Below are 14405 nucleotides of genomic sequence, written 5' to 3'. Positions count from 1 at the left end.
GAGTTACATACCATATTGAAGAAGTGACGTAAAACCATTGCGACCTGCTGAGCAAGTTTTTTCAATTTTTACTGCGTCTGAAACAGCCGGAAGCAACAGTGCGCTCAAAAAGCAGCGACATGACACTCTGGAGGCCTGAAGTTAAACCATTTTGATATTCCGCATCGCTGTTTGCTATTATTCTTGCAGCTGTATAACTAGGAGCAACAGTGCATGCTTGAAAAGTATGAACATAGCATTCTGAAGGGGTGATATACCCCATTTCTCCCTGATACACAAGCGTTAGCAATTATTACTGCAGCTCTTCAACCTGAACCACCTGGAGTCACTGTTTGAAGGCTCTCCAACTCTTGTCACAGTTGCTGGAACAATAAAAACATCTAAAAGTGGGAAGCGGTGTTGAATCTAAATTAAAGTATGCTGCATGGGAAGACGCTCAAACATGTCCTCCACCCTGTATAATAACAACAGTCTATCATGACGGAGACACTGGAAATCTGAATGTCTGCCAATACACTATGTAACCCCTTTGGTGAAACAAACTGCACAAGCACCAGAATGCAATAATTAAACTACAGCCATCACTATGAAACACAGCTGCAATCGACAAATTTTTATAACTCATAAAGCCCATCACTCAAACTTTGCATGAACATAAAGGGAAGATAAACTGTAAGTTCATTCCTACGAAACGCATTCAGCTATTCCAAAACAACTTTAACAGTTCACGACACTTCTGAGAAATTCCACACTGCACACAAAATATGCAGCCTCAGTCCATGCATAAGCAGTTTCTCTGATGCCACTTTGTGTAGCGATAAGAACATACGCACCATAAGCTTAGCAGGCATAATAAAAAGCTGCGCACATGTGTATTTTTGGCAATGTATAAAAAAAAATATGTGGTCATGTCGCGCGACCACACACTTCCGGCTTTCTTCAACGGCGTGGTTCAATATCCAGCAATCATAGTTTCGATGTTTATTTACACCTCTTATACGTTTTAAAAATGCTACTGATGATTACGACTAACCAATGACAGTCAAGAAACGAAACGCCACCACATTTGATTACCTCAACAATACTCGCACTCGTTCATACTTTTGAATGTGCGATAATATGCCCATTGGTATAAACAGAACGCCATAGGCACCCGTCTCTCGCAGGAAGGCAGGTTCATACCGATTTTCTTAAAGCTACCCAGTCTCGGATTATTGTGCACGAACGTTAATTTCTCCGCGAGTCTCTGCAATAATTCTTAATACTTGTACGCCACGGGAAAAAAGAAAAAAAAAACGCCACACCGCTGCTCTGTTCGTACCCCGGCAAGCTAAATCAATGCGCGAATCAGTGAGGAAAGATACCTTACACTGTAAGATTTGGCAATCGTCTTAAGTAAAGCTGTACGAGCGGCCATATCCGGCCAAAAAACACGCCACACACGTTTGGACAATCCGCGTCGGGCCAGACGGACACCACGTAGGCCTGCGCTCAACATCGGGCGCAGCCTACACTCACAGCAACAAACGAAAACGCTTGCAACTTGTCACCGCTACTGCCGTAGACGAAAGCAAATCGTATTATTTCTTAACACAGGTTGCGTTACACCGACACAATTTCTACAATCACACCAGCAACAGATGCAGCTTCGACGCTTCGCCGTTCTCAGATCGAGTTCGGTGACGACGTTCCGCGTAAAAACAGCCACCACGATTTCCTCACGTACGTACGTACAAACCACGACGCGGCAAGACACACACGGGACAGATGACGATAAGCGGCTTCTTGATGCACTACAGCACATTCGTAACAGAAATCGCATACAGAGCTTTTGGTTCTCGGCAACCTCGTTGTCGCTCGACGGCGCAGCAGCGGTCGGCTAGCGAGCGCAGCCATATTGGAAGTAGTTCTCCTTTCAAACGTACGTCGCAGGCGTCACAGAAACGGCGAGACGCCATTGGTTGCGGATGGACACAAAATCCCTTTGATCTTGAAAAGCCGCTGCAGAGTTAAGCTGTCACCAACTATAGCCGAGCTGGAACCTGAGGCGGCAACGGCAGCGGCTGCGGAGTTGCGTAGTTCCCGTGCCCGTAGGGGAGATCCTTCGTCAATTCTCGCTCTTCCTCCTACAAGCGAACAGCATGCGTCCCGCCCATAGCGAATTAAAATCTGTAAGGCCTCGAGTCTTATGCGAGCGGACAAACATGCCGCTCTCCGTTTTCCTCCAGCATTGTAGGCATATTACTGTCTGTGTGACACACGAACCAGACCCAAACCGCTTCATTCCGGACGACACCGGACAGTGAACCTTGAGCCATGATAATTCCGCGTTTAAATCTCCCACCAGCACAACCCGCTTGTTGTCGGTAGCGGCATGAATCCCAGCTGGGCGTTCAAGCCGCTGCTCTTCCGACCCCGAACTGGGCACACATAAGCCGGGAACCGGTAATGGGCGCACAGTTAGGCGTGATGTACAACGGTGACAATGCCGCTCGGAAAGCATTTCCAGCTGAAGAACATTCATGGGCTCACTCTGGAGTTCCAACCAGTCAAACTGCACTTGTACCCGAAGGGATTCGGGCTACTCGGCGATGTGAAATTTGAGGAGGCAAATGCGCCGGCTGCACGTTGAGCAGCGGCGCCTTTCGGTCGTTCATACGCCCATGCGCTCTTTTGTTGATTCTCCGTAATCAACTGATAACGGCACTACCGCAGTTGTCAGCCTATTTCGCAACTTGCGGAAGAGGCATCGGTGGTGGCAAGTAGAATAAAAGTTGTGAAGAAGGGGTCAGCGGTGGTGAGGAAAATCGGCTTCACCAGAATGAAAACTGGGGGAGGGGGGGTTAGACACACTGTTTTGCAGTAAAACCTAAAACACGCGCGTAAAGGCATTAGTAACCAATATTGCTCACCTATAAGCGGCTGAGACACCTCTATAGTGCTCCGGTAAAAGGTCAGCACGGGAATCGCGAGGAAAAATGCGCAAGAAAAATTCGGCGAAGCTGGGAGCTTAGAAATAGGTACACCAAAGGCAGTCTTCAGCCCACACGGGTGCCAGCATAGAACACCTTGGCTGTACTGATCGAACGATCCTGCGTTTGTATGAGTAAAAACAAAAAACAAAAAAACTGTGGTTGTTTCCTCTGTCATGGGAATCGGTAAAACAAGAAAGTGAAATCTGGAGCAAATTCTGCAGTGAAAGCAACATGATTTTAAGGTCGGCGGATAACATGCGCGTGTGCTTGGAGGGTGCAGTCCTGCTAGCGGGTCCTGCTGGGTGGCGTGTGCGACCGACGGTTGAGTTGCGACGAGCCCAGCTTATGGAACGCGGAAGGCAGAGTTCGTATCTTGAAACGTTAATGCGCGAACGTGTTCCTCTTCCCTCTGGCGTTTCTCCTCGCACAAAATCAGTCACGTTCGCGGGATTCGCCCGTCGGCTTCGTTGGTTTTTTGCGGCGCGTGGGTTCACGGCACTGAGAAACTACGCAGCTTCCGCTGCCCGATCAAGGGGCCAACTGTAGCCGCTCGTTTCCGTCATGATGCACTGTCTCGCTTCATCTCTACTAGATGGCAGCACCATCCGCGTCAATCAAACTTTTTCTGAGTTTCTGGTGTGCTTGTTGTACAGACATTATTTACGCGACGGATATGACGTAAGTGAAATCTTCCGGTATCCAGACATAAAACGCTTTCGTATCAAAAATTAGTGTCTTTCCACTCTGTGAAAACAGATGAACTTCGTGCGAAGCTGCACGCTCTCCACGGACCGCGCGAAAAAAATACGTTTGTTTGGAATTCACGACTGAGCTTACTTCCTAGCCAAATACCTGAATGTAATTTCTAAAGACCCGAGCTCTATCCTAGCGGACAAACTTAGAGCAGCTTCTTTCCCTCCAGAGTCGTAGGCATCTTACAGTTTGGGTAAGATGTCAATTCAATCCCCTTTATCACTGGGGGCACCGGACCGCTCGCATTCGGCTGTTTGACGGCGACACCTAAACCTCACGCCAACACAATGAACGTGTTATCAGTAAGGAGACGAACACTTTAGCTGCTGCACGTGCACCCCCCCCCCACCCCCCCCCCCACCCCCCACGCCTGCACTCCCAACTCGGGTGCGCATAAACCGGCAACCGGTCATACGCAGGTGCTTAGAAGTGAACGACACTGTCTGACATCTCGCTATGAAAGCTCTATAAGGTGAACAAGTGATATTAGCCCACTTCGGGGTTCCAAGAGGGCCAGTTGCTGTTCATCCGGAGAAATTCGCAGCTACTCGACCAACTGGAACTTCAGGTGGCAATGGCAGTGGCAGCGGATTTTCATTGGTTTCGCCCCATTCACGGTTCTGTTCAAGCAAACACTTCTTCACTTTCAGATTTTGTTCTTCCGAGCCGACGGCGTGCGTCCGTCTTATGGCGAGTTAACACCGCATAGTGCTCGACCGTTATCGTAGCGAACACTCACGTGAGTGTCCATTACGTTGCCCAATCCTAGGAGTCTCATTCTCTGTACAACGCACCAACCCATAACCAAACTGCCCGATGGCGAGGACGGACATATTGCTTCGCAGAAAGAAAGCTCCTGTGGGACGAAAGTGCCAGAACATGCTGGCTAGCGTGTAAGATTTTTGTTTCAGCGCCTGTTACCGAAGTTCAAATCCAGAATTTTATTAGTTTTCTTTAAACGGGCAGTTTTATTTTTTTAGCAGGGTGCGTGAGTCCAATCCTTAGATACTGATGCCACTGAGCGACGAAAGAACTGCAGGGTCGTAGTGGGCGTCGTGAAACAGTGACCTTTTCCGAGTCTCAATTCGGCAAAATGTGCCATCCTTTAGGATATTTTACACCAAAGATGTTTAGCAAATCGTAATTTTTCGCGTCTACAGTCGAAAATACCAAAACATTGCTGAGCACCCCCACGTGAGCACTTGCCTCGCGGTAACCACCCTACAGTTAACAAAACGAAGAAAATTTCTAATGCTCGTGTGAGTGCTTCGGGACAACCGCACAGCGCATGCTGCGCACGTCTAATCCCCATGCTCAGCACCCATACACCCAAAATCCCCATACTCAGCGCGCCTAACTAAACGTGAAGGCGCCTTGAAGGGTCATCTACGTCGCCCCTCTGGGCAGGTGCAACCGCGGTTCCCATGGCCTATTTTCAGTTTCCCTCACGGTGAGTGAGGAGCCCTCGGTGGGCGGACTGTTGTCCCCAATGTAGCCTCCACAGTGCTGAATGAAATTTTCAATGCACTATAGGGTAGTGAGAGATCTCTATGACGTATTGTAAATGTGGCGAGCGTATGTTTTTCTGCAAGATTTTACTGCCTTACAGGCTAGAGGTGATGAATTTTCTGATACAGGTTCACAGTAGTTTAATGAGAAAAAAGCAATTTATACCCAGGCAATGTATTGCATGTTCACAGTTTGTTTTACTCTCCTTCAATACCTGTGATATTATCAGATATATTTAGTTTCTACAACCTTACGCAGCTCGAAACAGGAGCTACTTAGTCATTTGGTGATTTAGGCCCCTTAGGTGGGAACATGTCCCTGTCCTCCAGACGCTAAGGGGATTGCATCAAGTAATAAAAGAAATACGTCGCTCCGAGCTCGGCTAGAGGGGCCCTGTGCCACAATGTTGTCGCTGTATCCGTGATCTGCGCTGGTTACAACGTCTTGTGAGCATTCCCACATGTCATATTTCGAGAGGTTACAACCTGTCTCATGTACATCTCATCTGTGCGGCTCGATCACGCCACGGAGCTTTGAACTGGGCGTCACGTTCATCAACAAGGGACGCGTGCCAATGAACTCCGATCCATTTCTCCGCCCGTCATTGGGTCCCAGTCTCATAAACCATTTTTTTCTTCTGTACGGAAGATGCTTATGTGGAATTATGGCTTTATGTTTGGCACCGACAAACGGGACCCCACCAGTTGCGACGTTTGCGAACAGGCGGAATTTAACTAACTACTGGTTCGCCCGCAAGATCTGATGAACAAGAATCAGGCTTCCCATCCTTTAGCAAGTGTTACATGAAAAAAATACAGGACATCTTGGCGCTTTTATGGTATGTCGCTTCGAAAATGTCGGATGCCGACGATGGGGCCGAATCCTCAAGGGCATCGCAGACGACGCATTTCATCTCATTTGCGAGGAAGGCGCAAACCACTGCTGAATCGTCAACAAGTGCCGACAACCAAAACATGTGAAGCCATATAAATCACCAATTCGCCTGGCTCTCTCAGACGGTGGCGGCACCTACGTGCGATAATTTCTTTTCTACCGCTTCTGTATTATACAGACAAGATGCTGTAGTACCATCTTCCAGTATTGTTATGTGGTGGAAGGGCATAGATGAGATAAACCATGCTTTATGTGAAGTGATGTATTTACGAGACGATGAGATCTATGTACAAGCGTTTATGGTTGTTCCAGCCAGGCTGCGTGCGGGACGACTCTGTCGTCATCAACGGTGGGTTAAGATGGCCTTGGGCAATATTTTTGACACCTTTTTTGTGACATAATCCACCAGCTGAAAGCGCGCGTCCTAATCAAAGCCGCTGCATAAAAATTGGTTCGATACGGTTCAGCGATGTGATGCCCGCAAGGCATTGATGAGCTCCTACCGCCACTGATGCTGATGTCTTTGATGATGCCTGGTCCCGTAACACCGATGTCAAGGCAGCATTACAACGCTTGGGGTATAGTATCCACGCCGGACGACAAGGCTAGGGACATGGCTTCTTGTGTTCGTCTCTTCTCGTCTCGTCACGGCTGGCTTTCATGAGCTAGTCACTGGTTGGGGACGCGGGCCGGTGGACGTGATTAAGTGAGGATCGTGGGTGGGGCTGGGGCTGTCAAACGCGGCCGAAATACGATCCATGCTTGCTGAGAACGTGACACGGTGCGGGGCAGGGTACAAGGTGGGGATGGCGACGCAGTCTCCACCAGACCTGTTAAGGGGCGGCACGGCATAGATAAGACTAACCATGCGGGAAGGTGAAGCAAAGCATTTACAACAGGATGAGATCTGCGTGTAAATGGTCATGGCAGCCCCAGTCATGCGGCTTGCCGCCCACCCCGTCGTCCTCGTCATTGGTGGGTAAACATTGCGCTATGCAATACCTTTGACTTTTTTCTTCGGGTGAGAGTATTAACAACATGATGTTAGGAGAGCTAGATGCCATAGCCTCCACAACAACGGTGCCTCAGGTGGACGATCGCGGGTAATTACCCATCTTCTCAGTGATGCCGGTCGTTGTACATAGCATGGGTGTCCACCCAGTCTGCAGCATCGGGCATCCTGCTTTCCGCGAAGGGTTTTAACCTCCCATGCACAGGTCCCACTTTGGCAATACGCTCCGCAAGCCTGCTAAATGGGCAACACCGAATGACAAACCAATTCGCTGCAGTTGCGCCAGGGTTGGCGACATCACTCGCTACTGTCCGAACCGCCAGGCCTCGCCACCTCGCGATATGTTTCATGATTACGGTACCTGGTCGCTCCCGCCTACTAACTCTGCTGACACACATTGCGGCTTTTCTCCTGGTTTTCAACAGACACCCGCCAATGTCGACCATATCAATGTACCAGACACAACTGCCAACGATTTCTCGAATGCCTTGAGCCCAGCTCGCTGCAACCGAGAGGCACTTACCCAATTGCTTGTATTCACTGGCGAGGCACGCATGCAGGGAACCATGTGAGTGCGCCGTCACTGGCTCCGTCGCTCTCTGGTAGGAAATATATTTACGGGTTCTCGGGTAGGGAATATATCTAGGAGTAGCTTTAGGGAATCTCGAGACAATAAGGAAAAGGAAACTCTAGACAATAAAGATCAATCAAGTGCAGATTACACGCCTGCTTAATTCGCAACTTCGATAAGGAAACTGGGGCACAGCGAAACGGATGCGCACATCCATAGCCGTCTTTCGAATATGACGCTACTTCCGGTCACTGACTCTCGGTCTGTCGCTCTCAGGGCGATGCGGAAGCGAGGAGTGGGCGGAACGTAGGGTCAACTTTAACGACGAATACCGGTGCTCCCAATTTAAAAATGTCGAAAAAAAGTTGAAATCCTTCAACTGACCAATGTAATAATTGTTCAAAACAGAATTTTGCCCAATTCTACAAGCATTTAGGTAGCCCTTTAAAGGGCACCCTAACGACAGCTGTTTCGTATTTCGGCGGTTCCTGTTGAAAAATACACCCTATCCAGCACCCTTAGCCAGTATTTCAATGACTGAGGCAGCTGGCTCATGTGCGAAATGCTTGATCGAGTGCTTAGCCTGAAGGACTCTTGGCTGCATCTCTATGCCTGCAGCTATTACAGCGAGTTTAAAGTACAATCGAATTCCGCTAGAATATACTGAAGGAAGATACTGCATATGCTGTGTCCAGTCGTACTATCTGTACCCCACCTCGTAAGCCCAGCATAATATAAATACCATGCTGACAAGCTTTCATTTCTGAACCGGGCGTTCACAAAGGCCGACGTTTGCAAGGCCATAACCAAATATACAGACTAGAGCCCGCGTGCAAGAAATACCGCAGGTACGACATAGCTACTACGATGTCTCCATCGCCGAAACCCGAAGTGTAGGTTATCTATTTATCACCTGGCTCATCACGCAGCGCAGTGTTACCAATTTTCATGACTGTGCACTTCGAACACAGCAAAGATAGCATCTAGTAGTGCGTTGGAGCGGCCTAACAGAGCTTTTCAATGGCTTCATGTGGTAACAGCTTGCGATTTCCTTTAAGGACACATTACAAATTTTTCATTAACCACGTAGAGACTATCGCATCAGAAAATGTTTGCAAGGTTGGCCTTTGACGAACGTTAGTGAACCGCGATAAAAAAAGCTCGAATACCTTTTCAAAACTGGGACACGTCGGGAAAAACGAACAAGCAACAAGCTTTATTGAATACCTTCAGACGTTCAGGAGCAGAGTATGCGCACTGGTCCTATACATAGGCGTCGTCCATGCCCTTATCCAAGGCATGGCCAGATGCTTTGTGTGGTACCATTTGCAATCAGGCAGACGGCGTTGGTAAGACCGTGAATGGGGTTTCAAACATATAGGAACTCCTGCCACTAAGCATTGACAAATGGTACCGGTTACTATATCCCCTGATAAATTCTGTAGCTACCGCTTCAGCGCTGGGGATGGAAAGCCCGTACAAAAGCTCCTTCGGAGAGGCCGTTCCCTGGGTACTTCAGAAAGCGCTGCAGGAGCAGTTTCAAGCAATTTAACGGCCAAACTACATATTGGTCTGTTAGGCTACCAGATACGATCAGTCGGACTTGGGTCAGAGCACTCCCATGGCAACTGCGACATTTTTCCTCAGTGTATGCTTACTGTAATACATTTTTCTTTAAAAGTCACAATGCCTAAACACGAGTGGCGCCATCCTGGTAAGGACTGGTGGAAGCTGCACGCAGTAGAAAGTCACATATATTTTCCGCCACATATGTGAACACATGACATTAGGCAGACCGCCTTCTGGGTTCCGTGAAGGCACCAGGGGCACTCGCAGCTTTCCATGTGCAGCTTTCCCGCTCATGGCAGTCCGTTCAACAGCGATTAATCTGTAGTTATTTAGCGTAATGTAAAGTTCTTTCGCGCTGCTAATAGTGGGGGTGAAAACTTGCTTTGCGCACAGTTTCAAGTCTTGCACGTTTTGCGGCTAGGGTCCTGAGCCATGGAAACTATCCCATAGAAATGCATGGGGAGTAACATTTGATCGCGAATTACACATAAACTATTGAGAAACCTGAAATATTTTTCTAGTGTTTCTATCTTCCCGTTGAAGTCTTGCTTTGGGCCAAATATCACTTTCCTGAAATAATTTTCCTAGGTTCCTGCGAGGTTAGAATTTTGAGCGGGAAAGCTGGGTATGCATTCTCAATGTTCTGGCGGTATCACAATTTTTAAAATTTTTGTACAGTGTTTCCACATGCGCCGACGTTAGAAAGAAATAAAATTCAAGCGGCAGCCACGTTGGCAGCATGTGTGCGTCTGAAAGCACGTATGTTGCAATATACACTGGTATTAAAGCCGCAGCTGCGAGCAGCCCACAATCTTTTGCGAGAGGAGTCGTGTCTTGTGTGATAAAACTAGGTGCCAGTAAGCGGACATACGTGCTGGGTGCGTAATTTGCAAAATAAAAATAAATTACGTCTCCTGCTGCAAACGTTTATTGAAATAAGGGGGTTATGAAATGGGAGAAGAAAGGGATGTCTCCAGGATGGCAAAAAACCATAATGGTGTTCAAGAGTACATTTGTATTTTTTGTTATCTGCACAAGCTGATGAAGAGCACAAGAAATCTTTACTGCCAAGGACTGCCTATGACTGCCTATAATTCATAGAAGCTGATAATTCCCTAAAACGTGTTTGAAGCCACATACGCTTGTTGTGACGACACACTTTATTATTTTTGACATTATCAGATAACTACGCGTTCACGTTAAATACCTCCCGCCACACAGATTACTGATCAGTTTATCCACTATTCCGAGGTAAACTAAAACTTGAGGTTATTTTTGTTTCCGAAGTAGATCGCAGTGTGGCAGACATGATAAATGACTCTATAGAGTATGCACTGTTGCGATCTCAACTAAAACGTCAGTTCATCATTGAAGCTCAACACAAATGGTGGTTTGCTTCATCACTAACTTAAAATATCTACTTCTGCAAGGAATATTTTCTCTGAGGTACGTTGACATATTAATAAAATTAGGGGGGAAAGACATCATTTTACTGAGTGAAGGCAACATAGGTCGCCTGTGTGCAGCCGACGTATATAACTGGAGTTTCAGCCCACCAAAAGCTTCAGCCTCCAAGCCACTACGCTTTAGAGAAAAGAGGTTGGGGGACAGGAAATAGGACGTTAATACGGAGGAGCAAGCCTATATTCTGTGTTGGCAAATCCACTTTTCGAGCAGCAAACCTACATTATAGAGACGGCATCAGATGAATGGGAAAATCCCAAGTTTATGAGGCTCTGTACCCGCCCCAACGTCAGAGAGTACTTGAATTTGCGGTTTTATAAGATATAAGAATATTGCTTCAACCATTAATATGCGGATATCCACTTGCTTATCACGTGGTTCAAAACAGTGCAAGGCTAAATTACTTTTCAAGCTTTGTTTTTCCGCCCGCATGTTTGCAATGAACGTTTCCATGACGTTTGAGGTTCTTACTACGATTATTTACTTTGCTATAGCACATACGCAGTTGGTTTGAAGAGGAATGCTGTTTTGGCCTGAAAATATAGGGTCCGAAATGAGGCGACCATCTTTATGACAGGAGAGTTTCGTTCGGTTTTATGCAGCGGTGCGGTGCGGTCGAAATGCCAAAAAGCACCTCAACTGATGTTGCCGTCGGAAAAAATTACCCGCATTTTGTTTTACATAAGCAACAAAAGACATGCACGACAATTACCTTGAGCGCTATAAAATTCAAGTTGCGTGCTTCTTTCACCGAAGCTGTGGTATACCCACCAATTGCTTTGGCGACATCGTGTGTACTGTGTTTTGTTTCACTTGCTGAAAATGTCGGCTCGTGGAAATTGCAGGCATAGCCCTATTCAAAACACGTCCTGTCTACAAATTGTCCCAGCAAATGTATACGAAGTACCATTTGGAGTTTTTTTTATTTATCTGAATACATGTTTCTTATTTTATTCAGAACAAGCGGCTGGCAAAGAGAAACCTGACTGTGACTTGTGGGAAAGGTGGGGATCAACAGATAACCTTTCCTTACCCAGGCCTGAAGGAATGAGCGGCTGTTGCAAATCCTACATGAGCAATAACTGTAGACCTCTGCAATGCCAAGTTTACTATGAAGAGTTTTGTAACTGACTTGAAAAAAAGACATAAAATTGATTCTTCTGGCCTGTGAAACGCCATGTTATTTTACTATGCTATAGCCATTATCAATCAGCCTTACTCTGTACCCCGGGCGCATTTAAAATAGCTGCGAAAGAAGATACACTGTATGCATGCTGTTCGAAGTTTACAGGGAACTCAAGCTCTGCAGAGGACTTCGTCTTGAAAAACAAATTCTGTAATAAATCAACTCTTCAGTATTCGTGTGATAACAAATTTCTACGGGGAATGCACTAGTATTGATAACCGTTCATACTGCTTGCAAGTATTTTTCAACCAGTTACGCGTCTGTTTCGTGCGGAGCAACATTTCGTAATTACACGCGTGGTTTTGAGAGGCGGCGGAACAGTTCAAACGTGATTATGTGTAACCGTTTCGGATGCCCTTGTTTCTATAGATTACCACCAACACACACAGCGGGGTTTTCCAACCATTCTTCTAATACATGTTTCGCGGTACAAAATGTTCACATGGTTTACAGGAACTGCGCATTTGTTTCAGGTACCTTGCTGAAAATGCGACGCCCCCGCTCACCATTGAAAACTAAAATTGTAACCGACGCAGCTTGCAACAACAACCACCAGCAAAAAGTCCAAACACTTCCTCACGGCTTCTCCTAACTTGTCAATAAATGGCACCACCCTGAAATGTTTTTAGAAACAGCTCACAACTAGGAGCCCAACCTTGCAGGGGTGTATTCATGCTCCTTAAACGAAGCGAGGAATATAATATAATGTATTTTTCCGCAGGAAAAATATAGTTCAGCCCCTGTGTTTCATCGGTACGGGGGTGCTTGGTCGTGCTGCTCAGCAAAATTAGTTCTTACCAAATGAATTCATTGTAAAAGTGCGTTGTGCGCATGCCACCGTATACTTGATCTGAACCCTAATGGAGTAAAAGCATACCAATATTTTGCACCACAAAGCTTTCCGTTTACGCTTATATCTAGAGGTCACCAGTCCGGCGGGGACTGAAATCCACTCTGCTATCTAAGCCTAAGGGCAATTTGGGTAAATATTCTTTCCCCTGTATAAAAATAGGACAGATGGCTACCATTGACGCCACATGACTCTTTGTGAGTGAAAGAGGCCATAAATAAACAACGCCTCTCAGGCGCGGTTGCAAAACAATCGAGAAGGGATTTTCTAAATAGGATAATAGTTCCAAATAAGGCAACACTCTCATCAATGGGTTCGGCGCGTACGAAGATAATATTTTGGGTTATAGCCCAGTAGGGCTTTCGCATATCTTACCTTGGCGCCAATTTTGGTGTGCTGTTGTCCAAACGAACCGAACATTTCACAAGAGCATCGGAATACAGCTGCAGCGGAGACACCAAGCAACATTTACTCCTTTGAGGAGGAGTGCCTTGTAGCTATTGCTAGTGAGATGTTTGAGTGGCGCCCCTGGCTCTGACGTCGGCTTAGGGGCTCGCGCCGCTGTCGACTGCTGCACTGCGCTTGTGAGAGGCAACCGTGCCTGCAATAAAAATCGCCCACTCTGGTGCTTTAGTGCATTAAAAAGCCTATTTTTAATAAGTAATGCATTTTGTAGCTTCTGACACCTCTGAATAATTTCAAGCTGTATCCCGTACACGTTAGCAACACTCGAGGGGAGTGAGAACAACTTTCTTCGGAGCATCGGTAAGATGATTGTGGGCTACTCGTCCTCACCCTCGTGCTCAGGGCCTAATAGTACTGGCCAAGCTGGGCTGGCAAGAGACCGACCACAAGGAAACGGGACATTTACACAAGCTTTGGGCGCAGAAAATGGGACGCAAACCACTGGCCGACAGCATGAGACCGGGTCGCAACGACGGGCGCAAAGCGTCCAGGGTCAAGGCCCTCATCGAAACGCTAAGACAAGCGGAAGAGCGAGAAGACGCAACGGGGGTCACCCTCTACACAGACACCTCTCTACCCAAGTTTTCGACGCGAGCCGCGATATCGGTCCCGACGCAAGACACGCTGGTGGCGTGCGCCACTGTCAAAACGGCGTTCCCGGAAGAAGCGGAAGAGGCGCCCATAGCCTTGGCGCTCCCGCTGCCTTACGTGACCAAAATAACCACGGACTCGCAGAAAGCGTATGGTAACTATAGAAAAGATCAGGAGTCTCTGGCGTCACTGAGAATACCACAGAGACGAAAACGCCGCTTACGCAAGCAGAAAGTCTAACTGATATGAACACCGGCTTACTCAGGTCTGGAGGACAATGAACTCGCGCACCAGCTCGCCCGAGATCTTGAACACCGGGCAGACGAGCACGAGCAGCAGGCCATAACACATCACGAACCACTACAGGGAAGGCAGGCGGCGGTACCCTGAACCACTTAAATCACGCATGAGAGTATAGCAAACGATCGATTGGCAAATACAAGCAGGATCCTTTCCGCACCCCTATCTCCAAGGCAGAATGTGCCGCCAGAGATACGAGAAAGAGTGCAGCTTTTGTGGACAATTGGGAACGCTCCGGCACGTCATCGAAGAGTGTGATTTCACCG

At 47.4% G+C, this 14405-nt stretch overlaps 1 long non-coding RNA gene across 1 annotated transcript in view; it reads left to right on the top strand.

The window, feature by feature from the left end:
* LOC144144823 (uncharacterized) overlaps positions 1 to 11910 on the top strand; it is a 55989-nt gene extending 44079 nt beyond the window's left edge. Inside the window, exon 5 of the long non-coding RNA XR_013317343.1 lies at positions 11706 to 11910. This is a non-coding gene — a long non-coding RNA (uncharacterized LOC144144823). The remainder of the gene's footprint in view (positions 1 to 11705) is intronic.
* Positions 11911 to 14405: the final 2495 nt, after the last annotated feature.

Source organism: Haemaphysalis longicornis, unplaced genomic scaffold, assembly GCF_048455015.1.
Source record: "Haemaphysalis longicornis isolate Haplotype H1 unplaced genomic scaffold, Haemaphysalis longicornis Haplotype H1 scaffold_7, whole genome shotgun sequence".
Classification (NCBI taxonomy): domain Eukaryota; kingdom Metazoa; phylum Arthropoda; class Arachnida; order Ixodida; family Ixodidae; genus Haemaphysalis; species Haemaphysalis longicornis.
The sequence above is the reverse complement of the archived record's forward strand: the minus strand, read 5'-3'. Positions and strand labels throughout refer to the sequence as shown.